This window comes from Hydra viridissima, unplaced genomic scaffold (genome assembly GCF_058129835.1).
Source record: "Hydra viridissima isolate aposymbiotic clone 2 unplaced genomic scaffold, HvirCarnegie_v1 scaffold_16, whole genome shotgun sequence".
In the NCBI taxonomy this organism is placed as follows: domain Eukaryota; kingdom Metazoa; phylum Cnidaria; class Hydrozoa; order Anthoathecata; family Hydridae; genus Hydra; species Hydra viridissima.
Window position 1 is genome coordinate 3345272 of NW_028324315.1, and position 23670 is coordinate 3368941.

General features: G+C 36.2%; 3 non-coding genes and 3 pseudogenes across 3 annotated transcripts; all 6 read right to left on the minus strand.

Annotated features, from left to right (window-relative positions):
* Positions 1-2939: 2939 nt before the first annotated feature.
* On the minus strand, positions 2940-3043 carry LOC149877395 (U2 spliceosomal RNA; annotated as a pseudogene).
* A 5259-nt stretch (positions 3044-8302) lies between these two features.
* LOC149877396 (U1 spliceosomal RNA) lies at positions 8303-8466 on the minus strand. The gene has a single exon (XR_016448156.1). It is a non-coding gene; the product is annotated as a U1 spliceosomal RNA (small nuclear RNA).
* A 103-nt stretch (positions 8467-8569) lies between these two features.
* Positions 8570-8761, minus strand: LOC149877397 (U2 spliceosomal RNA). The gene has a single exon (XR_016448182.1). It is a non-coding gene; the product is annotated as a U2 spliceosomal RNA (small nuclear RNA).
* A 5261-nt stretch (positions 8762-14022) lies between these two features.
* On the minus strand, positions 14023-14186 carry LOC149877398 (U1 spliceosomal RNA). Its single transcript, XR_016448167.1, has one exon. It is a non-coding gene; the product is annotated as a U1 spliceosomal RNA (small nuclear RNA).
* A 103-nt stretch (positions 14187-14289) lies between these two features.
* LOC149877399 (U2 spliceosomal RNA) lies at positions 14290-14515 on the minus strand (annotated as a pseudogene).
* A 5823-nt stretch (positions 14516-20338) lies between these two features.
* LOC149877400 (U2 spliceosomal RNA) lies at positions 20339-20420 on the minus strand (annotated as a pseudogene).
* Positions 20421-23670: the final 3250 nt, after the last annotated feature.

Here is a 23670-nt window from a genome sequence, read left to right on the forward strand (position 1 = left end):
TTGGAGGGCCGAATTGACTTCCTTTAGCGTGATGGGCTCGCTTAGCGCATGCTGTTGAAAGTCGCTTATCCTGTTCACCTCGACGCGATCTAAAAGACGCTTTTGGTGTACAGGGCTGTTTTTGCTCTCCTTGTACAAGTGTTTGTAAAACCTTTCAAATTCCTTAATAATTTCCTCGGTGGTTGATTTTTCAATTCCGTTCTTATCCTTAATGCGCGTGACGACTTGCTTAGCAATTTTCGTCTTCTCAAGCTGAAAAAAGAAGTTGTTGCATTTTTCGCCGAGAGTGCGCCATTTGATTTTAGCACGAACAGCTGCACCGTGCGCTCTATTCATTTCAAATTGCTCTAATTTTATTTTCAGTTCTGCGCTTAAGTTACGCATGTTGGTGTTGCAATGCGCTTTTTTAAGTGCGTTTCGCAGTTGCTTTTTTAGTTTAAATTCAGCAACGCGTTTGCTCTTCGCCTCAGATCTGCTAAAAGTTTGGGAAAGAGTTTTTAAGGCGTTTTTAAGTTCGTCCCACTCTTCTCGCTTGTTTGTGGAGTTTACCGTTTTTTCGTTAAAGTCGGTGATTAGTTTTACGACTTGTTCGTTGTATTGCGGGTTTTTGAGATGTTTTCTGTTCAGTATCCACACAGTCTTGCCGATGTCCAGTGAGTTTAAGCTTATGGTAACCTCGACTCCGTTCTGATGGTCAGAGAATGTCATCGGTTCGTGCTTAATGTCAGTGAACTGGCGTAGATGTTTGCTGGTGTAGATTCTGTCCAGTCTCGCATACGAAATGTTGTTGGTGGCTTTGTATGTAAACTCTTGTCCGTGGGGGTTAAAAACTCTCCAAAGGTCTTCTACATTTAAGAGGTTCAAGAGCTTTTTAAATTTTTCGCTCGAAGCGCATTTCTTACGCGTCAGTTGAGGGTGTCTGTCTAGTTCGTTTAAGACCATGTTAAAATCGCCCCCTAAAATTATCGCGTAGTTTTCAGCGTTAAGATTTTTAAATTTCGCAACGAGACATTCCCAAAGGAGTTTTCGTGCGTTTTCTTGATCGCGCGATTGTCCGGACGTAGCGTACACATTAATTATTAAAAATTTCTGCGACTTAACTTCGATGATAATATAGTTAAAACGCCCGTGCGCATCCTCAAATTTTTCTTTTAGCTGAAAGTTGATATTATTTCCCTGATGTAAAATTAGAGTGCCTCCTGAATGGTTGCGACCTGCGGAGAAAAATCCTGCGTGTTTCCATTTCGCTAGGAACTCCTTCGCCTGGTCGTTATTTAGATGCGTCTCTTGCAGTAAAATGAAGTCATGACGCATTTTCTGGAGTTTGTGGATCATTATTTTCTGCTTTTTAACATCAATAAGACCACAAACATTTGCTGAAAAAATACGTACTGACTCCATTCTTACAGAGTATTTTAAACAAATTTTGCTCTCGAAATCCAAAGTTTTTAAGGAACTTCGAATTCGATTTTGGAATGTGCGCATGGTATGATTGCGACATAGCACAGATGGTTCGTAATGAATAATTGATGAGAAAGCGTGGTGAGAATTTTCTAGTAGAACAGAAACGAGAAAATAAAAAGTAAGAGAAGTGAAAAAGATGGAGAAAAAGAAAAGAAGCGAGATAAACGGCCATTTAATGAAATATGAATTTGTGAATGTTTTGACGCTTTATGAGATGAGTGTGTGTGCTTAAAGATTTACAATCACGCAATTTTATAACCACAAAATAGCGAAGAAATAAACAAAGGTAAGTCTCCCAAAAAATAAAAAATAAAAGGAGGAAGTTTACCTTTGAACTTTCTTAATGTCTTTTTTCTGAGGCGTCGGTGGGGGCGCCATTCGTTTGGCAGTGGCTTTTTCGGTACGGGATTCGTTATCGTCCGTGACCTTTTTAATTGTTTTTACGTCCACAGTTTTCCACCCCTCTTCTCGTGTGTCTTTCTCTTCTTTTCTTCTGGAGCTACCTGCCTCGTTGATTTCAGCATCCAGGTCCATTAGTTTCTGAACCATTCTTTCCGTCTCGATGTTGGTGGTTTCAAGAGCGGTGATGCTTTGACTCTCTTCGTCAACGAGGACTCGGATTTCTTTCACGAACTTTTCTTGTTCTACCGTCTGCTTCATTTCGATTTCTTTCTCAGTTGGTTTCGCAGAAGGTTTTTTAGCGTTGCTAGCTTTTGCAACGGTGATCGCTTCAGGTGTAGTATTAGAAGTTTGAGGAGTTTGTTGGACACATCTTTGTTGTGGAGGATGTGAAGCACCACATTTTTCACAGAGAAAAGATTTCCCTGCAAAGTAGAGTGCGATTTTGACCCCTTCGATCTCAATGTGGTGTGGTATTTCATTGAGTTTTACCGATGGACGAATTCGGAAGAGTCGTCTCCCATCTTTCAGGATAGGGTTGAATCGGTAGCTGGTGTGTGTGATGGAGTACACTTCAGCTGCGAAGGGTTTAATTTGCTCTAGTATTTCATCGTCTTCAACTAGAGGGTCACACTTGATGGTAATAAGGAAGCCGATTTCGCTTCGGACTTTCGATGTGACTTTTCGGTTGCAGCCGGAGATGGTAAGTTCCGAGTCTGCAAGCAACTGGGCATCGGTTTTCGTACGGAGTTCAGCGATCCAATTTCCTCGGTTGGCGTAGGTGAGGCTGATCAGCTTATTCGGTCCGACAACTTTCGCAATCTTCTGTTCGAGTTCTTTCGCTCGCATTTCTTGATAACTTCGGTTGAAGTGTTCTTTCGGGTCCATGTGGATGTTGAGGTCGATGATTCGTTCCTGTCTTTCAGTCTTGCTTCCGACGGTTTTTGCGTAGGATGCCATGTTGCAGGAGAATAAAAGTAAAAAAAAGCAAAAAAAGTTTAAAAACAAAACGAAAAAAGTTCGTCAAAGTCTGTACTCTTGTTACGGAGCAGCCGATGACAAACGTCGATTTTCTTTAAGAGTGGCGAAGAAGCTTTGTAGAATAACTAAATAATCTATTGAGCTAAAAATTCACCAAAAGATACTACACTTGATCTTAGCCATTAGGCCGAGAAGCGATACTTTTTCAACGAATTTGTGTGCTGGCTCCCTCCCTTTGAACGAAAAAACTTGTGGGCATTTGAATAAGTCGATGGGTAACTGTAAGTTTGAACAATGAAAACATGGGCTCGTTGTATGAAACTAAAACTGCAACAATTTCATTCTAAAACATTTGGGTTTTTTAACCTTCTTTCAGAAATAACCCAACTAACCAAGATTTAAAAATAACACTGGGCAGCAGCAGATTCAAATGCATAATGCGATCAAAAGCCAAGTTGAACAATCCAAAATCAACTCAAAATACTAGCGCCCCGACAGATTTTTTCTGTCAAAAAACATTTGGAGAACCTCTGTATTTAAATGTTCTTTTCATCTGTTGTAACGATGGTACTTTAATCCATCACCAAAACAGCAGAGCTTAGGAAGATTTGTTTGTCATTAGCCTCAAATAGCAATTTCTCACAAACTAAAATCTAAAAAACAAAGTTGAAGTTTAGAAATTTGGACGGTGTAAACTAATTTAAGACTTTAAACTGAGTAGCAAGAAATATTTTTGAAATATTTCTGTTTACATATAAATTAAACAAAGCATTTTATTGGAAGAAATGAACTCCTTAAATGTTTACTGACAAAAAGGTAAAACAATTTAAAAAAGTGACCTAAAACACTCAAAACATCAAACAACAAATGGAAAAGGACAAACTTATGACCCTAAATTACAGTTGACAGCATCATGTTAGCAAAAGTAATGCATGCATACACACAAACGTGCATACATACTTCCATACATACAATTTTCCATACATACATACATACATACATACATACATACATACATACATACAAACAAACTTCCATACATACATACATACATACATACATACATACATGCATGCATGCATGCATGCATGCATTGATACATATATTCATGCATCCATGCGTCATGCCAATACCTTAGGACATTTAAACAGTGCGCTCTCAGTCCTGGACCACAGATAACCATGGGACTGATAGAGATAGCACCATACTGGAAGATTTAGCTAGCCTTCATCATAATCAGGTGGAATGTCAACAAATTGATTTCTATTCATGCTAATAGCCACAGAGCCATACAGAAAACTGCAGGGAACTTTGCAATCGAGCAATTGTAGATTGTCAGGCCAACTAATGAATTTATGGCAGAGATAACGAAGAAAATCATGAAAAGCCTTGCACATCATATCTCGATTTTTCACAAACTCACAGAGTGTGGTGAATGGAAGAATGCAAAGTTTTTTTAAAAAATTTTACATATTGCCCAACCTAAATCAAGCCTAAAAATGTATTTGCTTAAATTATAGAACCTCAGGATTGATGGAGAACAAAGTTAAAAATATTATCTAGCAGACTTGGGTCAATTTCAATTGTAAATGTAATTGAATTACGATTACTTGAAATTTTAATAGCAACTGAATTACAATGACTTGCACTTGTAATTCACTTACAAGTCATATTATTACAATTACTTGTGACTGTACCTTATAAAATACAATAACAATTACTTCATGAAAATACATTTAATTACAATTAAGTTACAGCCACAATTGAGCCAAGTCTGATGCTAACCTAACTTAACCCTTAACCAACCTTGCCCCAGAACCATATGTACACTCAAAATTCAGTACTTTCGACATTTTATTTTCAATGCTTAGACTTGCTACCTGAGGCTGGGTTAATTTTAACAGAAACTCTGTAAAACATTGAAAAGCCATGTTATGAAAAAGCCAAACAAAAGGTTTGATTCAAAGTGCATTGAACATGCCATTTTTTAAAAAAAAAATTGTCACGTATCTTTCATCAAACTAAAGGATTGTTTTAAAGAAGTGGACAGATTGTCCATTGAAAAGTATCCCTAATTGACCATTCATTTGTTGGCCTTGTGTCAGTTTAACTGTAAAAGAAATAAAGCTGTGAACAAACTAGAAGAAGAAATTCTCAGAAAGATGCTTCTTCTGTTTCACTCACCGATACGAGCGAGAAGAACTCCTCACTTTTCCTCGCTCACTGGGATGCTCTTGTGAGTAGCAGTAGTAGGAGTAGTAGCAGTGGTAGTGCAGATTTTAATACAGATATTTCAGGAACTCAAGACGGACTCTGAAAGTCTCTTGTGACTACCCCTAAAAATGCAAATTTATTTCTAAGCATTATTTTTTTTTTTAATCAGGAACTATTTTTAAGTATTTTTGAAGACTTGAGAGAGTAAAGTGTACAAAACAGTAGTGGCTAAACTGCTTCAAGTTTTAAAATATAAGGTAGAAAACATTGAAAATAAGTAGCGCAGTACTTTTTGTTACTTAAAGCATTCTTGATAAATGATAAAAACTTAAATGGAACTCCTCTAAACTCACTTGTCTTGGTTTTGTCTTAGATACTCTTTTCTTCCATTTTTTTTTTTTTTTTTTTTTAATTCGAAACAAACCAAACCAAAAGCACCTTTACGGCTCCTTGACGCTAGGCCGACACCAATAACTTTAGTAGGACTGCGCGTAACCACTACACCGTTGTTAAACTAAGATCGTAGTAACTAAGTAACTAAGTTAAACTAAATTCGTGGAGCGTAGTAACTCCTTCAGTTTACCTGTCAGTTAAATGATGAAAAGTGTACGCGATCATTCGATCTTAGGCTTTTTTTTTTTTATTTGATTGTTCCCCTTCCCGAAACCCCGAAATGAACGAAATACGATTGGCAAGTATTTGATGCATACCTTAATACACAGTGACTAAAATGTAGTATGTGTTTTTTCCGTGCCCAGCGAATGGTCGGAAGATAGTGCATGCTTTTAGATATCTTAGAGCTTGCGGTTTCATACTAGTGCCCAAGCCTTTGTGTGATTCTTTTTTAAAAAAAAGCAGAAGTTAGATTTTTTGCATTTAATGACAAAAAAAACAAAAATTTTAGCAAGATCTAATGATTAAATCTGAATAATGATTTTTAAAAACCATGTTCTGCCTCAGTTGCACATAAAATGGTCATATTCTAATCAAGAAGTAGTTAAGCTCTCTCAATCTTTTATTTTCTGCAACCTTCCTAAAGAAAAACATTCGTTATTCAAAAGAAATTATTCAAACAGTTTTTTGTTTTCTTTTCTTTCTTTTCCATTTGTGATCAAATTATGGTTAGTACTAACGGTAGCACATTGCATCCACTTCCTCGTTATTAGTATTTTCTTACCAGCATTAACAACATTCGTTATTTCGTAACTATCCAATTAATGCTTAATAGTTTTAAAATTTACCACAAAAGACTACATTAACTGTCTTGTAAGCGCCAATAAGAATATAATTAAATAAGTATACAACGCCTGGAAGGAAGAAATGTGCTGCTGTTTGTCTTTCTATAATCATCAACGAAGAAATGAAAAAGAAAAATCGGACTCTGGTTTGATTGACAATTCTGAATGCAATTTATACATTCTTGACGCACACAAACATGGTGACAAACAAACAATACTAGGAGCCAATAGTAATTTGCTAAAATTTTTTTTTTTTTTTTTTTTTTGCAGGAATAGAGTTCTTATAGTTTTCGTTTCTAAAAAAGAAAAAAAAAAAAAAAATGAAGAAAAAAAACAAGTCAAACAAAAAAACAACAACAACAAAAAACAAATAGGTTTTCAGTTGTTCATAGACTAAGACGGATTAGAACAACTCGAGTATTTTATTTCAGCAGCTAATTTGTTCTCGGCGATGTTTGCTCCATAAAATATAACGATTGCAACAGATATTTTCATTTGAACCCATTTTCTAATGCGTATAATGTTTTTAAAATTTGTGTGGCATAAGACTCTCGTCTCTTTCTCTTGCGCTTCTTGTCACCAGTTCCAGCGACTTTTCCGCCTTTCTTACCAGCGCGCTTCTCGCCTTTTTTTGCCACCTTTGGCGCTTGTTTTCCTCCGGCTTTTGGTGCGTCAGATCATTTCGACGAGCTTAGCAGTGAAAGTTTTTTCTTCTTTGTTTTCATTGCATTGCAACTGGATTTAATTTAAAGTAGATTTGTGGTTTCCAACTTGATAACTTTTCCGTTCTACGCACTTCTATTGGTTTTTAAAAGATTACGTCATTTGAGCATTGTTTATTTCTTTTTTACTATTGGTTAAAAAACTCTTTTCTGTTTAACAAAAAGCCGCACGAGATCTCTAGTCTGTCAGTCTGTTTTCAGTAGAAAACAAAATGTTAGCACGTGGAAAAGGAGGAAAAGCTAAGGCTAAGAGTGGCTTTCTTCAGTTTCCTATTGGTCGTGTCTAATCTCATCGGTTTAGGCGCACCATCTACTTAGCTGGAGTTTTTGAAAACCTCTCCGCCGAAAATCTTACAGCTAGCTGGTAATGCTGCACGCGATAACCAGAGAGCCAGGATCATTCCTCGTCGTTTGCAGCTAGCTGTTCGCAACGACGAAGAAGTTAAACAAGCTGTTGTTTGGTGTTACAATCGCGAGCAGCGGTGTGTTGCCAAACATTCAGGCTATGTTGCAATCGTTCCAAAACGGCAATCTAAACAATACCAAAGGCTAATTTCATAGCTACACACCTGTTCAAAGATTATTGTTAAGGCATTGGAAACTTACGCGAAGTTGATTTGTAGACTTGCTGCAACTTATCAAAACATGCAATAATAGCTGTTTTCAAGTCATAAACTACAAGTCAAAAAATATACCAGAATCCAATATGAAATATACAAAAATGGATGGAAATTGTTACTATTGTTGTTACTATCATTACTGTTAGTTTGTTATTGCCATTACTTATTTTTTATGATTATTACTATTGTTATTATCGTTATTATCATTGCTGTTGGTATTATTATTAGTCTGTTATTGCTATCATCATCTTTTATTACCATTATTACGATTGTTATTATTTTCAATCTTACTATTATTATCATATTTTTATTATTGCGACTATTTTTTTTTCTTTCAACAATTATTACCATTATTGTTTTTTTATTACAGCCATTCATTGAATGATTTCTGGTGTTGCAGCCGTTCGATCACGCTTACTGGTTGCGACTAGATTTTCATTGATTTTATAAGAAAAAAAACAAAACAACAACAAAGAACTTTTGAACGAAATAAAATGTGTTTACACTTTTAGGAGGCTTTGTTTACCTTCTCACTGACAAATCTTCACTCGAGGATATATACATAACATATAAATACACATAAAACATACCTTTTCTCAAATACTCGTTTACGTCCAGTAACTCATAGAGGGCTGAGTGAGGGTTTTTTTTTTTGCATCTTTAAAGGGGGCGAGCGCGAACGCAGGCCCCCACTACCAGAAATTGTACGGTCGAGTTACCGACGTTAGCGGTAATCGCAGGGGTCAGCCCAGGCGAAGTGCAATGCAAGAGCCTCACCCTGGAAGAAGCCCCATGTTGATCAGGTTTACTTCCCCGTCAGGTAAGTATGCCTTTCCCGTTGTGTGGGGAGCCTCGGACGTGCCCCAATCTTCGCAATTGTGGTTTTTTGATTGGACCCTAACCGCATCGTTCCGTTTTTTTTTTTTTCTCTTTTTAATGGGCCGCACTCAGCAGTAGTGCAACGCCGAGGCAACCCGCGGTCAGGGCGAGGTAAACCTACGATCCCTTGACCAAATGCCAAAAATCAGATTAATATATGAGCCGGACTATGCCGGCGTACCAGATATTAAACTGATAAGAACAGATACTACACTTGATCTTAGCCATTAGGCCGAGAAGCGATACTTTTTCAACGAATTTGTGTGCTGGCTCCCTCCCTTTGAACGAAAAAACTTGTGGGCATTTGAATAAGTCGATGGGTAACTGTAAGTTTGAACAATGAAAACATGGGCTCGTTGTATGAAACTAAAACTGCAACAATTTCATTCTAAAACATTTGGGTTTTTTAACCTTCTTTCAGAAATAACCCAACTAACCAAGATTTAAAAATAACACTGGGCAGCAGCAGATTCAAATGCATAATGCGATCAAAAGCCAAGTTGAACAATCCAAAATCAACTCAAAATACTAGCGCCCCGACAGATTTTTTCTGTCAAAAAACATTTGGAGAACCTCTGTATTTAAATGTTCTTTTCATCTGTTGTAACGATGGTACTTTAATCCATCACCAAAACAGCAGAGCTTAGGAAGATTTGTTTGTCATTAGCCTCAAATAGCAATTTCTCACAAACTAAAATCTAAAAAACAAAGTTGAAGTTTAGAAATTTGGACGGTGTAAACTAATTTAAGACTTTAAACTGAGTAGCAAGAAATATTTTTGAAATATTTCTGTTTACATATAAATTAAACAAAGCATTTTATTGGAAGAAATGAACTCCTTAAATGTTTACTGACAAAAAGGTAAAACAATTTAAAAAAGTGACCTAAAACACTCAAAACATCAAACAACAAATGGAAAAGGACAAACTTATGACCCTAAATTACAGTTGACAGCATCATGTTAGCAAAAGTAATGCATGCATACACACAAACGTGCATACATACTTCCATACATACAATTTTCCATACATACATACATACATACATACATACATACATACATACATACAAACAAACTTCCATACATACATACATACATACATACATACATACATGCATGCATGCATGCATGCATGCATTGATACATATATTCATGCATCCATGCGTCATGCCAATACCTTAGGACATTTAAACAGTGCGCTCTCAGTCCTGGACCACAGATAACCATGGGACTGATAGAGATAGCACCATACTGGAAGATTTAGCTAGCCTTCATCATAATCAGGTGGAATGTCAACAAATTGATTTCTATTCATGCTAATAGCCACAGAGCCATACAGAAAACTGCAGGGAACTTTGCAATCGAGCAATTGTAGATTGTCAGGCCAACTAATGAATTTATGGCAGAGATAACGAAGAAAATCATGAAAAGCCTTGCACATCATATCTCGATTTTTCACAAACTCACAGAGTGTGGTGAATGGAAGAATGCAAAGTTTTTTTAAAAAATTTTACATATTGCCCAACCTAAATCAAGCCTAAAAATGTATTTGCTTAAATTATAGAACCTCAGGATTGATGGAGAACAAAGTTAAAAATATTATCTAGCAGACTTGGGTCAATTTCAATTGTAAATGTAATTGAATTACGATTACTTGAAATTTTAATAGCAACTGAATTACAATGACTTGCACTTGTAATTCACTTACAAGTCATATTATTACAATTACTTGTGACTGTACCTTATAAAATACAATAACAATTACTTCATGAAAATACATTTAATTACAATTAAGTTACAGCCACAATTGAGCCAAGTCTGATGCTAACCTAACTTAACCCTTAACCAACCTTGCCCCAGAACCATATGTACACTCAAAATTCAGTACTTTCGACATTTTATTTTCAATGCTTAGACTTGCTACCTGAGGCTGGGTTAATTTTAACAGAAACTCTGTAAAACATTGAAAAGCCATGTTATGAAAAAGCCAAACAAAAGGTTTGATTCAAAGTGCATTGAACATGCCATTTTTTAAAAAAAAAATTGTCACGTATCTTTCATCAAACTAAAGGATTGTTTTAAAGAAGTGGACAGATTGTCCATTGAAAAGTATCCCTAATTGACCATTCATTTGTTGGCCTTGTGTCAGTTTAACTGTAAAAGAAATAAAGCTGTGAACAAACTAGAAGAAGAAATTCTCAGAAAGATGCTTCTTCTGTTTCACTCACCGATACGAGCGAGAAGAACTCCTCACTTTTCCTCGCTCACTGGGATGCTCTTGTGAGTAGCAGTAGTAGGAGTAGTAGCAGTGGTAGTGCAGATTTTAATACAGATATTTCAGGAACTCAAGACGGACTCTGAAAGTCTCTTGTGACTACCCCTAAAAATGCAAATTTATTTCTAAGCATTATTTTTTTTTTTAATCAGGAACTATTTTTAAGTATTTTTGAAGACTTGAGAGAGTAAAGTGTACAAAACAGTAGTGGCTAAACTGCTTCAAGTTTTAAAATATAAGGTAGAAAACATTGAAAATAAGTAGCGCAGTACTTTTTGTTACTTAAAGCATTCTTGATAAATGATAAAAACTTAAATGGAACTCCTCTAAACTCACTTGTCTTGGTTTTGTCTTAGATACTCTTTTCTTCCATTTTTTTTTTTTTTTTTTTTTTTAATTCGAAACAAACCAAACCAAAAGCACCTTTACGGCTCCTTGACGCTAGGCCGACACCAATAACTTTAGTAGGACTGCGCGTAACCACTACACCGTTGTTAAACTAAGATCGTAGTAACTAAGTAACTAAGTTAAACTAAATTCGTGGAGCGTAGTAACTCCTTCAGTTTACCTGTCAGTTAAATGATGAAAAGTGTACGCGATCATTCGATCTTAGGCTTTTTTTTTTTTATTTGATTGTTCCCCTTCCCGAAACCCCGAAATGAACGAAATACGATTGGCAAGTATTTGATGCATACCTTAATACACAGTGACTAAAATGTAGTATGTGTTTTTTCCGTGCCCAGCGAATGGTCGGAAGATAGTGCATGCTTTTAGATATCTTAGAGCTTGCGGTTTCATACTAGTGCCCAAGCCTTTGTGTGATTCTTTTTTAAAAAAAAGCAGAAGTTAGATTTTTTGCATTTAATGACAAAAAAAACAAAAATTTTAGCAAGATCTAATGATTAAATCTGAATAATGATTTTTAAAAACCATGTTCTGCCTCAGTTGCACATAAAATGGTCATATTCTAATCAAGAAGTAGTTAAGCTCTCTCAATCTTTTATTTTCTGCAACCTTCCTAAAGAAAAACATTCGTTATTCAAAAGAAATTATTCAAACAGTTTTTTGTTTTCTTTTCTTTCTTTTCCATTTGTGATCAAATTATGGTTAGTACTAACGGTAGCACATTGCATCCACTTCCTCGTTATTAGTATTTTCTTACCAGCATTAACAACATTCGTTATTTCGTAACTATCCAATTAATGCTTAATAGTTTTAAAATTTACCACAAAAGACTACATTAACTGTCTTGTAAGCGCCAATAAGAATATAATTAAATAAGTATACAACGCCTGGAAGGAAGAAATGTGCTGCTGTTTGTCTTTCTATAATCATCAACGAAGAAATGAAAAAGAAAAATCGGACTCTGGTTTGATTGACAATTCTGAATGCAATTTATACATTCTTGACGCACACAAACATGGTGACAAACAAACAATACTAGGAGCCAATAGTAATTTGCTAAAATTTTTTTTTTTTTTTTTTTTTTGCAGGAATAGAGTTCTTATAGTTTTCGTTTCTAAAAAAGAAAAAAAAAAAAAAAATGAAGAAAAAAAACAAGTCAAACAAAAAAACAACAACAACAAAAAACAAATAGGTTTTCAGTTGTTCATAGACTAAGACGGATTAGAACAACTCGAGTATTTTATTTCAGCAGCTAATTTGTTCTCGGCGATGTTTGCTCCATAAAATATAACGATTGCAACAGATATTTTCATTTGAACCCATTTTCTAATGCGTATAATGTTTTTAAAATTTGTGTGGCATAAGACTCTCGTCTCTTTCTCTTGCGCTTCTTGTCACCAGTTCCAGCGACTTTTCCGCCTTTCTTACCAGCGCGCTTCTCGCCTTTTTTTGCCACCTTTGGCGCTTGTTTTCCTCCGGCTTTTGGTGCGTCAGATCATTTCGACGAGCTTAGCAGTGAAAGTTTTTTCTTCTTTGTTTTCATTGCATTGCAACTGGATTTAATTTAAAGTAGATTTGTGGTTTCCAACTTGATAACTTTTCCGTTCTACGCACTTCTATTGGTTTTTAAAAGATTACGTCATTTGAGCATTGTTTATTTCTTTTTTACTATTGGTTAAAAAACTCTTTTCTGTTTAACAAAAAGCCGCACGAGATCTCTAGTCTGTCAGTCTGTTTTCAGTAGAAAACAAAATGTTAGCACGTGGAAAAGGAGGAAAAGCTAAGGCTAAGAGTGGCTTTCTTCAGTTTCCTATTGGTCGTGTCTAATCTCATCGGTTTAGGCGCACCATCTACTTAGCTGGAGTTTTTGAAAACCTCTCCGCCGAAAATCTTACAGCTAGCTGGTAATGCTGCACGCGATAACCAGAGAGCCAGGATCATTCCTCGTCGTTTGCAGCTAGCTGTTCGCAACGACGAAGAAGTTAAACAAGCTGTTGTTTGGTGTTACAATCGCGAGCAGCGGTGTGTTGCCAAACATTCAGGCTATGTTGCAATCGTTCCAAAACGGCAATCTAAACAATACCAAAGGCTAATTTCATAGCTACACACCTGTTCAAAGATTATTGTTAAGGCATTGGAAACTTACGCGAAGTTGATTTGTAGACTTGCTGCAACTTATCAAAACATGCAATAATAGCTGTTTTCAAGTCATAAACTACAAGTCAAAAAATATACCAGAATCCAATATGAAATATACAAAAATGGATGGAAATTGTTACTATTGTTGTTACTATCATTACTGTTAGTTTGTTATTGCCATTACTTATTTTTTATGATTATTACTATTGTTATTATCGTTATTATCATTGCTGTTGGTATTATTATTAGTCTGTTATTGCTATCATCATCTTTTATTACCATTATTACGATTGTTATTATTTTCAATCTTACTATTATTATCATATTTTTATTATTGCGACTATTTTTTTTTCTTTCAACAATTATTACCATTATTGTTTTTTTATTACAGCCATTCATTGAATGATTTCTGGTGTTGCAGCCGTTCGATCACGCTTACTGGTTGCGACTAGATTTTCATTGATTTTATAAGAAAAAAAACAAAACAACAACAAAGAACTTTTGAACGAAATAAAATGTGTTTACACTTTTAGGAGGCTTTGTTTACCTTCTCACTGACAAATCTTCACTCGAGGATATATACATAACATATAAATACACATAAAACATACCTTTTCTCAAATACTCGTTTACGTCCAGTAACTCATAGAGGGCTGAGTGAGGGTTTTTTTTTTTGCATCTTTAAAGGGGGCGAGCGCGAACGCAGGCCCCCACTACCAGAAATTGTACGGTCGAGTTACCGACGTTAGCGGTAATCGCAGGGGTCAGCCCAGGCGAAGTGCAATGCAAGAGCCTCACCCTGGAAGAAGCCCCATGTTGATCAGGTTTACTTCCCCGTCAGGTAAGTATGCCTTTCCCGTTGTGTGGGGAGCCTCGGACGTGCCCCAATCTTCGCAATTGTGGTTTTTTGATTGGACCCTAACCGCATCGTTCCGTTTTTTTTTTTTTCTCTTTTTAATGGGCCGCACTCAGCAGTAGTGCAACGCCGAGGCAACCCGCGGTCAGGGCGAGGTAAACCTACGATCCCTTGACCAAATGCCAAAAATCAGATTAATATATGAGCCGGACTATGCCGGCGTACCAGATATTAAACTGATAAGAACAGATACTACACTTGATCTTTTTTTTTTTTTATTTCCTTTTACGTCTCATCAGCCATGGGCAGCTGTGGACGGTATAATCTACATATTTACAATTTCGTCATATATTTATTTACAAACGTATATATTTTTTTTTATTTTTTTCTATATAATATTTTTTATTTTGTTTTTTTTCTATATAATATTTTTTTTTTTTTTTTTTTTTTTTTTTTTTTTTTTTTTTTTTTTTATTTACATTTTATACATATTTACATTTTATATATTATGGCTATTATTTGTTGAGGGTTGTGTTGTTTTGTTTTGTTGTGTTTTTGTAATGTTTTTTGATGTTTTCGTCGCAAATTTTAATAGCGGTTTTGTAAGTATTTTGATTTTTGTTTTCTGTCTTTATTTCTGTTCTCAGTCTCTTTATTAGTAGCGTGTTAAAGTGCAGTGGAGCGTTTAGTTTTTTGTTTTCGAAAATCAGTGCGTTTCGTGTGTGTTGTATTGTTTCGTAAAAAGTGTCTATGCATGTGTCGCCTATACTTCTGTCTTGTGCGGTTGCAATACCCATAAGAAAGAATTTTAGGGTATTGCTGTATTTGTCGTTAGGGTATATGGTGTTTAGTGTGTTTATGATTTGTATGCATATTTTCTGTGTGTCTGGGCAGTAGTAGAACCAGTGTTGCAATGTTTCCGTTTCGTTTTTGTCGCATCGTTTACATGTTTTGTCTATGTTTTTGTTCCATTTGTGCATAGTGTTGAGTGATGGGAGTTTTCTGTGTATGTATTTGTATTGTATTTCGTTGGCCTTGTTATATAGGTTTCTGTCTTGTAGTTTTTGAAATTTTCTGTCCCAGTCTCGTTTTGTTATAGGCGTTTGTCCGGGTGGGAGTTTCCTGTTCCAGTTTTTGTGTCTGTCGGGGGGTGTCATTTTTGATGTCAGTATTCTGTTGTAGATTTGTTTGTTCGTTATCTGTGTCAGTTTTCTGTTTTTGTTTTCTATGTGGATGGATGGGATGTATTTGCGATATGTGTAATTTGGTGTTTCCGTGTTTAGTTTGTGCATCCATATGGTCGGTATCCGTTTTGTTATTTCTGTTAATGTTTTGTGTGGTATTTCTAGTTTGTCTGCTGTGAGTAGTCCTGGTGTCGATAAGTTGCATAAGTCAGCTATTATTTGTATGTCTTGCGTTTTTGTGTGTTTTGTGGGTCTCGGTAGGGGGGGGAGCGGGTTTTCTGTAGTGGGTTTTGTTGGCAGTAGGGGGTTATAGTATAGCGGTTGGTTCAGTATGGCTTCAAGTGTGTCGTCTTGTACTTTTATGTCTTTGGTAAAAGTCTCCCAGTTGTGTATTATGTCTCTGTATGTTTTTGGTATAGAGGGTTTTTCGTTGGGTGTGGTGGCTGTGTATAGCGTGTATTTGTTTTGTCTTGCGTTCCGGTATCTGTTTAGAAAATGTATTGCTGTGTCTGTCCATGGCATGTGTGTATTGTGTGTGAGTATTTTGATCGTCCATTTTGTTTGTAGTGTCTGTGCTTTTGTGTTTATGTCTATCAGGTTTTGTCCTCCGTTGCGTATTGTCTGATGTAGTTGTGTTTTGTTGATTCTTGTTTTCGCGCTGTTCCATATAAAGTCGTATATAGGTGTCATGGTCTTGTCAACCTGTTTTTTGTTTGGTGTCGGTAGTATTTGTAGAGTGTGCCATAGTTTGCTGAGTATTAAGGTGTTCACCACTGTGATTTTCCCCTTAATACTCAGGTTTTGTCTCTTCCAGTCTTGTATTTGTTTTTTGAATGTGTGTGTGCATCTGTTCCAGTTTTCTGTTATTGCGTCTGTTCCGTCATTGGGGAAAGTCAGGCCTAGTGTGCGTATTTTGTTTTCTGTCCAGTCGAAGCCAAGCGGTCCAGTTTTTTTGTCTTTGTTTCTCCCTATCCACAGTCCTTGGCATTTGTCTCTGTTCAGTTTTTGTCCGGTAGCAGTTTCGAATCTGTGGAGGGTTTTGTCTAGGTTCTGTAGGGATTTCAGTTTCGTGATGTAAAACAGTGTGTCGTCTGCGTAAGCTGTTACCTTTGTTTCGTTGTAGTTTGTCTTTATACCTTTTATGTGTTTGTTTTGTGTTATGTTTTGTATTAGTATGTCTGCCTGTAGTATGTAGAGTGTCATGGATAGAGGGCATCCTTGTCTTACCCCTCTTGTCGGGTAAAACGGTCGTGATATGTGTCCGTTTGTTTTTATTTTTGTGGATATGTTTGTGTATAGTGTTTTTATGTTTCGTATAGTCTTGGGTCCGTAGTTGTATTTTGTCAGCGTTTTGAATAAATACGTCCAGTCTACTCGGTCAAAGGCTTTTATTTGGTCGATGGAAATGATGGCTGTGTTTTTCATGTTTTCTGTGTGTGCTATTTTTATGACGTCTCTGGTGTATAGTAGGTTCATGTGTATTTGTCTGTGTGGGATGCATGCGGTCTGGTATTTGCTGATGATGTGTGGTAATGTATTTTTTATTCTGTTCGTGATTGTCTTTGTGATGATTTTGTAATCTATGTTCAGTAGGGAGATAGGTCGCCAGTTTGTTATGTCTGTTCTGTCTCCTTTTTTGTAAATGCATGTGATTAAAGCGTCTCTTTGTGATTGTGTTAGGTACGATCGGTCCAGTACTGCGTTTGTCATTTTTGTAAAGTGTTTTGTCAACAGCGGCCAGAATTTTTTATAGAACTCCGCTGTCAGTCCGTCTGTGCCTGGTGTCTTTTCGTTTTTCATGTTTTGTAGTGCTGTTGTGATTTCTTGTTCTGTATAGTCTTCGTCGCATAATTGTCTTTGTGTTTCCGTTAGTCGGGGGGTCTTCGTTTCGGTTAGTATTTCTGTCTGTGCCTGTGTGTTCAGTTCTTCTTTGGTGTACAGTGATTCGTAAAAGTCTGTCATAACGTTTAGTATCTGTTCGGGGTCTTGCTGTAATTGTCCTTGTTTGTCTCTCAGTTCCGTTATTTCGTGATGTGCCTGTCTTTGTTTTTCTAAGTTGCAAAAATAGTTTGTCGGTCGTTCCCCGTCTTTGTTTCGTATCTGTTTTGTTCGTATTCGTGCGGCTTCTTCTTTTCGTCTCTGTATATGTTCGAGTTTGTGTCTAATGTTCGTGCTCATGGTGTTGTCTAGATGTTTCCGTTCCTCCTTTCTCAGTGTGTTTCTCAGTTTTCTCGTTAGTCTCAGTTCTTGTGTTTTGTTCTGTTTGTGTCGTTTGTGTGCGTATTTCAGTGTCGTTTCTTTTATCTGTTTTTTTGTGTTTTCCCACCATTCCGGTAGTTGTCTAAAGTCTGGGTGTTTTTCTGTTTGAGTGGTTATTTGTTTTGTCATGAGGTCTATGTATGTCTTGTCGTTTAGTAGGGTGTTGTTCAGTATCCAGTATCCCCTTCCTCTCGGTTGGGGCTGTACGTTTATGGTGATTGTCGGTGCGTTATAATGGTCTGAAAGTGTGGTGGGTTGGTGGTCTGCTTTTGTGATGTACTGTCTTAGAGTCTTGCTTGTATAGATTCTGTCTATTCTTGTTCTCGTCTTTGTCTGGCTGTGATAGTGTGTGTATTGTTGTTCGTTTGGGTGGAGTGTGCGGTAAATGTCTTCTACGTCTAAAGTGTAAATGAGGTCTTGTAGTGCGTGTTGTGAAATGCATCTGTATTTTTGTATTGCTGGTGAACGTCTGTCTTTGTCTGAAAGTGTTACGTTAAAGTCACCCGCCAGTATGTAATGTCTGTCTCGAATTCTGGGCGTGCATAGTATGTTCTTTAGGTTTTCCCAGAATTCTTTTCGTTTGTATTGGTGTTGTGTGGTGTTTCCTGATGGTGCGTATACGTTTATCATAGTAATGTCTAGTTTGTCGATGTGTATGTCTGTGATTTGGTATTTACCTTGTACGTCGTTTACGGTGTTTGTCGGTTTGATTGTAGGGTCTTTTATGTGTATGAGTGTTCCGTCGGTGTTTTGTTTTCCGGGGCTGAATAGTATGGTTCCTGTGCATAGCGTAGCTGTTTGTCTATACAAGTCTGGTGTAATGTGGGTTTCTTGTATTAGTGTTATATTTTGGTCTGAATGCTGTATGTTGTGCAAAATCTCCCATCTCCTCTGGAGATTTCGCATACCTGCAGCATTCATTGTCTTTAGTGTTATGGTCATTTTCATTTTAATTTTTGTTTGGTTGTAGGTTATCAACGTGTATTGTTTGGTTTTCTTTTCGTTTTTATGTCGTTCAGTTTAGTTTCTTTTGTTGGCGTCGTCACACTTTTTCTTTTCGTAGGTTTTTGTTGGGTGTCTGTTTTTGTGTCCGTCACCGTAGGCTCTGTTTCCATTGGTGTAGGAGTCGGTGTCGAGTTTTGTGACTGTCTTGTGACGTCAGCGTTGTTGGTGTGTTCAAGCTCAGTGTTTTTTTCGTTTGTGTTTTCTTGCGTTTTTGTTGTTGTCGGGACTGGTTGGGTTTCCGTTTTGTGTGGTAGCGTTATGCTTGTTTGGGGTCTGGGTGCTGGTTTGGGTATCAGCGTCATTTGTTTATTTTTTTCCGTCTCTCCGTTTGTTGCGTTTTGTATTTTGGGGGGTTTGTCTGCTTCTTGTTTTTGTGTTTTTTCTATTTCCCCGTCTTCGTCCTCGTCTGGTGACATGTCTGTGTCGATGTCTGAGTCCGATATTTCAAGGTCCTCTAGTAGTTTTTCTGTCTCATGTTGTACTGTTTTTGTTTGTGTTGTCTTACCTCTAAAGTATAGGTGGTGTGTTCGGAAGTCTATAAGTACTGTGGGGGGGATTTTGTCTAAGTTGACCGTTGGGATTATATGTACTAGTCTCCTTCCGTCCCGTATAATTCTGTTGTTGTTGTAATAGCCATAATTAATATTAGTTATCTTACCGTAGGGGCTAAGAGCTTCGGCGATTTCTTCATTAAGGATTGAGGCATCTGCCTTTATCGTAATCAATAGCACTGGGTTTCGTCTGGCTTTTGTCGGCGCCTTCTGAGGATCCCCTGGGAAGTGGAGCCCTTTGAGGAGTAGATGTTGCACCATTTCTTTAGTTTTCATTTCAATGGCGTACTCTCCCTTCCCTTTATATTGAATGGAGGTGATGGATCCTGCACCCGTTTCTTTCGTTATAGTGTTTGTGATGTCGTTCACTTTTTTTTCGATTCCAGACGGTGTTTGGTCTGGTGTGAACGACTTAGCGTGAAAAATTCTTTGGTGTATTTCTTCTTTTTTCTTTTTCAAATCGGTTGTTTTGATTGTCGATGTTGAAATTTGTCCATTTGATTGGGGTCTTTTGAGAGCCTCGGCGAAAGATAGCGTTGGCACGTTAATTTGTTTTTGGACGTTTTCCGCGGAAACGTTCTGGTCTTCGGAATTTCTTCCGTATTGGTCAGCAAAATGCGGTTTAGATAAAGTAGCTCCTTTTGGTTTTGACTCAGGGCTAGCTTTTTTCTGGTTAATGAGAAACTCTTCATTTTCGATAATAGGGGAGACTTTAGATATAGCACTTTTATTTTGGCTAGACATTTTGATTGATTTTCTTTTGTTTTTCTTTTTTTCTTTTCTGTATTAAAGAAAGTTTTAGCTAGGGTAGCTAAGGAAAGTGTTCTAGGTTTTTGTCAAAAGAAACCTAGGAGAAAACTCTGCGAATAAATTCGGCTTAAAATAAATTGAAAAGAAGGTATACAGCGAGCTGTATATCTTTAAAGTTATTCACTTGGGTAAGTGTTTTTTTAAAAAGTTTCTGTAGCAAAGGCTTCGCTACAGAAGAAAGTTACGTTTTCGCCTCTGCGGAGGAGAAAAAAAGTTTTGAAGGAAAATAGTCTCTTACGCGGGGTGTCTCTAAGTCTTCGCAGCTAGATGCAAAACCATAAATAAACCACCGAAGCAAGTAAAACTAATTTTTTTAAAAACTCAATAAGAAGAAACTCAAGATAACTTTATTAAAAAACTTTACTAAAATCACTAAAATATACTACACTTGATCTTAGCCATTAGGCCGAGAAGCGATACTTTTTCAACGAATTTGTGTGCTGGCTCCCTCCCTTTGAACGAAAAAACTTGTGGGCATTTGAATAAGTCGATGGGTAACTGTAAGTTTGAACAATGAAAACATGGGCTCGTTGTATGAAACTAAAACTGCAACAATTTCATTCTAAAACATTTGGGTTTTTTAACCTTCTTTCAGAAATAACCCAACTAACCAAGATTTAAAAATAACACTGGGCAGCAGCAGATTCAAATGCATAATGCGATCAAAAGCCAAGTTGAACAATCCAAAATCAACTCAAAATACTAGCGCCCCGACAGATTTTTTCTGTCAAAAAACATTTGGAGAACCTCTGTATTTAAATGTTCTTTTCATCTGTTGTAACGATGGTACTTTAATCCATCACCAAAACAGCAGAGCTTAGGAAGATTTGTTTGTCATTAGCCTCAAATAGCAATTTCTCACAAACTAAAATCTAAAAAACAAAGTTGAAGTTTAGAAATTTGGACGGTGTAAACTAATTTAAGACTTTAAACTGAGTAGCAAGAAATATTTTTGAAATATTTCTGTTTACATATAAATTAAACAAAGCATTTTATTGGAAGAAATGAACTCCTTAAATGTTTACTGACAAAAAGGTAAAACAATTTAAAAAAGTGACCTAAAACACTCAAAACATCAAACAACAAATGGAAAAGGACAAACTTATGACCCTAAATTACAGTTGACAGCATCATGTTAGCAAAAGTAATGCATGCATACACACAAACGTGCATACATACTTCCATACATACAATTTTCCATACATACATACATACATACATACATACATACATACATACATACAAACAAACTTCCATACATACATACATACATACATACATACATACATGCATGCATGCATGCATGCATGCATTGATACATATATTCATGCATCCATGCGTCATGCCAATACCTTAGGACATTTAAACAGTGCGCTCTCAGTCCTGGACCACAGATAACCATGGGACTGATAGAGATAGCACCATACTGGAAGATTTAGCTAGCCTTCATCATAATCAGGTGGAATGTCAACAAATTGATTTCTATTCATGCTAATAGCCACAGAGCCATACAGAAAACTGCAGGGAACTTTGCAATCGAGCAATTGTAGATTGTCAGGCCAACTAATGAATTTATGGCAGAGATAACGAAGAAAATCATGAAAAGCCTTGCACATCATATCTCGATTTTTCACAAACTCACAGAGTGTGGTGAATGGAAGAATGCAAAGTTTTTTTAAAAAATTTTACATATTGCCCAACCTAAATCAAGCCTAAAAATGTATTTGCTTAAATTATAGAACCTCAGGATTGATGGAGAACAAAGTTAAAAATATTATCTAGCAGACTTGGGTCAATTTCAATTGTAAATGTAATTGAATTACGATTACTTGAAATTTTAATAGCAACTGAATTACAATGACTTGCACTTGTAATTCACTTACAAGTCATATTATTACAATTACTTGTGACTGTACCTTATAAAATACAATAACAATTACTTCATGAAAATACATTTAATTACAATTAAGTTACAGCCACAATTGAGCCAAGTCTGATGCTAACCTAACTTAACCCTTAACCAACCTTGCCCCAGAACCATATGTACACTCAAAATTCAGTACTTTCGACATTTTATTTTCAATGCTTAGACTTGCTACCTGAGGCTGGGTTAATTTTAACAGAAACTCTGTAAAACATTGAAAAGCCATGTTATGAAAAAGCCAAACAAAAGGTTTGATTCAAAGTGCATTGAACATGCCATTTTTTAAAAAAAAAATTGTCACGTATCTTTCATCAAACTAAAGGATTGTTTTAAAGAAGTGGACAGATTGTCCATTGAAAAGTATCCCTAATTGACCATTCATTTGTTGGCCTTGTGTCAGTTTAACTGTAAAAGAAATAAAGCTGTGAACAAACTAGAAGAAGAAATTCTCAGAAAGATGCTTCTTCTGTTTCACTCACCGATACGAGCGAGAAGAACTCCTCACTTTTCCTCGCTCACTGGGATGCTCTTGTGAGTAGCAGTAGTAGGAGTAGTAGCAGTGGTAGTGCAGATTTTAATACAGATATTTCAGGAACTCAAGACGGACTCTGAAAGTCTCTTGTGACTACCCCTAAAAATGCAAATTTATTTCTAAGCATTATTTTTTTTTTTAATCAGGAACTATTTTTAAGTATTTTTGAAGACTTGAGAGAGTAAAGTGTACAAAACAGTAGTGGCTAAACTGCTTCAAGTTTTAAAATATAAGGTAGAAAACATTGAAAATAAGTAGCGCAGTACTTTTTGTTACTTAAAGCATTCTTGATAAATGATAAAAACTTAAATGGAACTCCTCTAAACTCACTTGTCTTGGTTTTGTCTTAGATACTCTTTTCTTCCATTTTTTTTTTTTTTTTTTTTTTTAATTCGAAACAAACCAAACCAAAAGCACCTTTACGGCTCCTTGACGCTAGGCCGACACCAATAACTTTAGTAGGACTGCGCGTAACCACTACACCGTTGTTAAACTAAGATCGTAGTAACTAAGTAACTAAGTTAAACTAAATTCGTGGAGCGTAGTAACTCCTTCAGTTTACCTGTCAGTTAAATGATGAAAAGTGTACGCGATCATTCGATCTTAGGCTTTTTTTTTTTTATTTGATTGTTCCCCTTCCCGAAACCCCGAAATGAACGAAATACGATTGGCAAGTATTTGATGCATACCTTAATACACAGTGACTAAAATGTAGTATGTGTTTTTTCCGTGCCCAGCGAATGGTCGGAAGATAGTGCATGCTTTTAGATATCTTAGAGCTTGCGGTTTCATACTAGTGCCCAAGCCTTTGTGTGATTCTTTTTTAAAAAAAAGCAGAAGTTAGATTTTTTGCATTTAATGACAAAAAAAACAAAAATTTTAGCAAGATCTAATGATTAAATCTGAATAATGATTTTTAAAAACCATGTTCTGCCTCAGTTGCACATAAAATGGTCATATTCTAATCAAGAAGTAGTTAAGCTCTCTCAATCTTTTATTTTCTGCAACCTTCCTAAAGAAAAACATTCGTTATTCAAAAGAAATTATTCAAACAGTTTTTTGTTTTCTTTTCTTTCTTTTCCATTTGTGATCAAATTATGGTTAGTACTAACGGTAGCACATTGCATCCACTTCCTCGTTATTAGTATTTTCTTACCAGCATTAACAACATTCGTTATTTCGTAACTATCCAATTAATGCTTAATAGTTTTA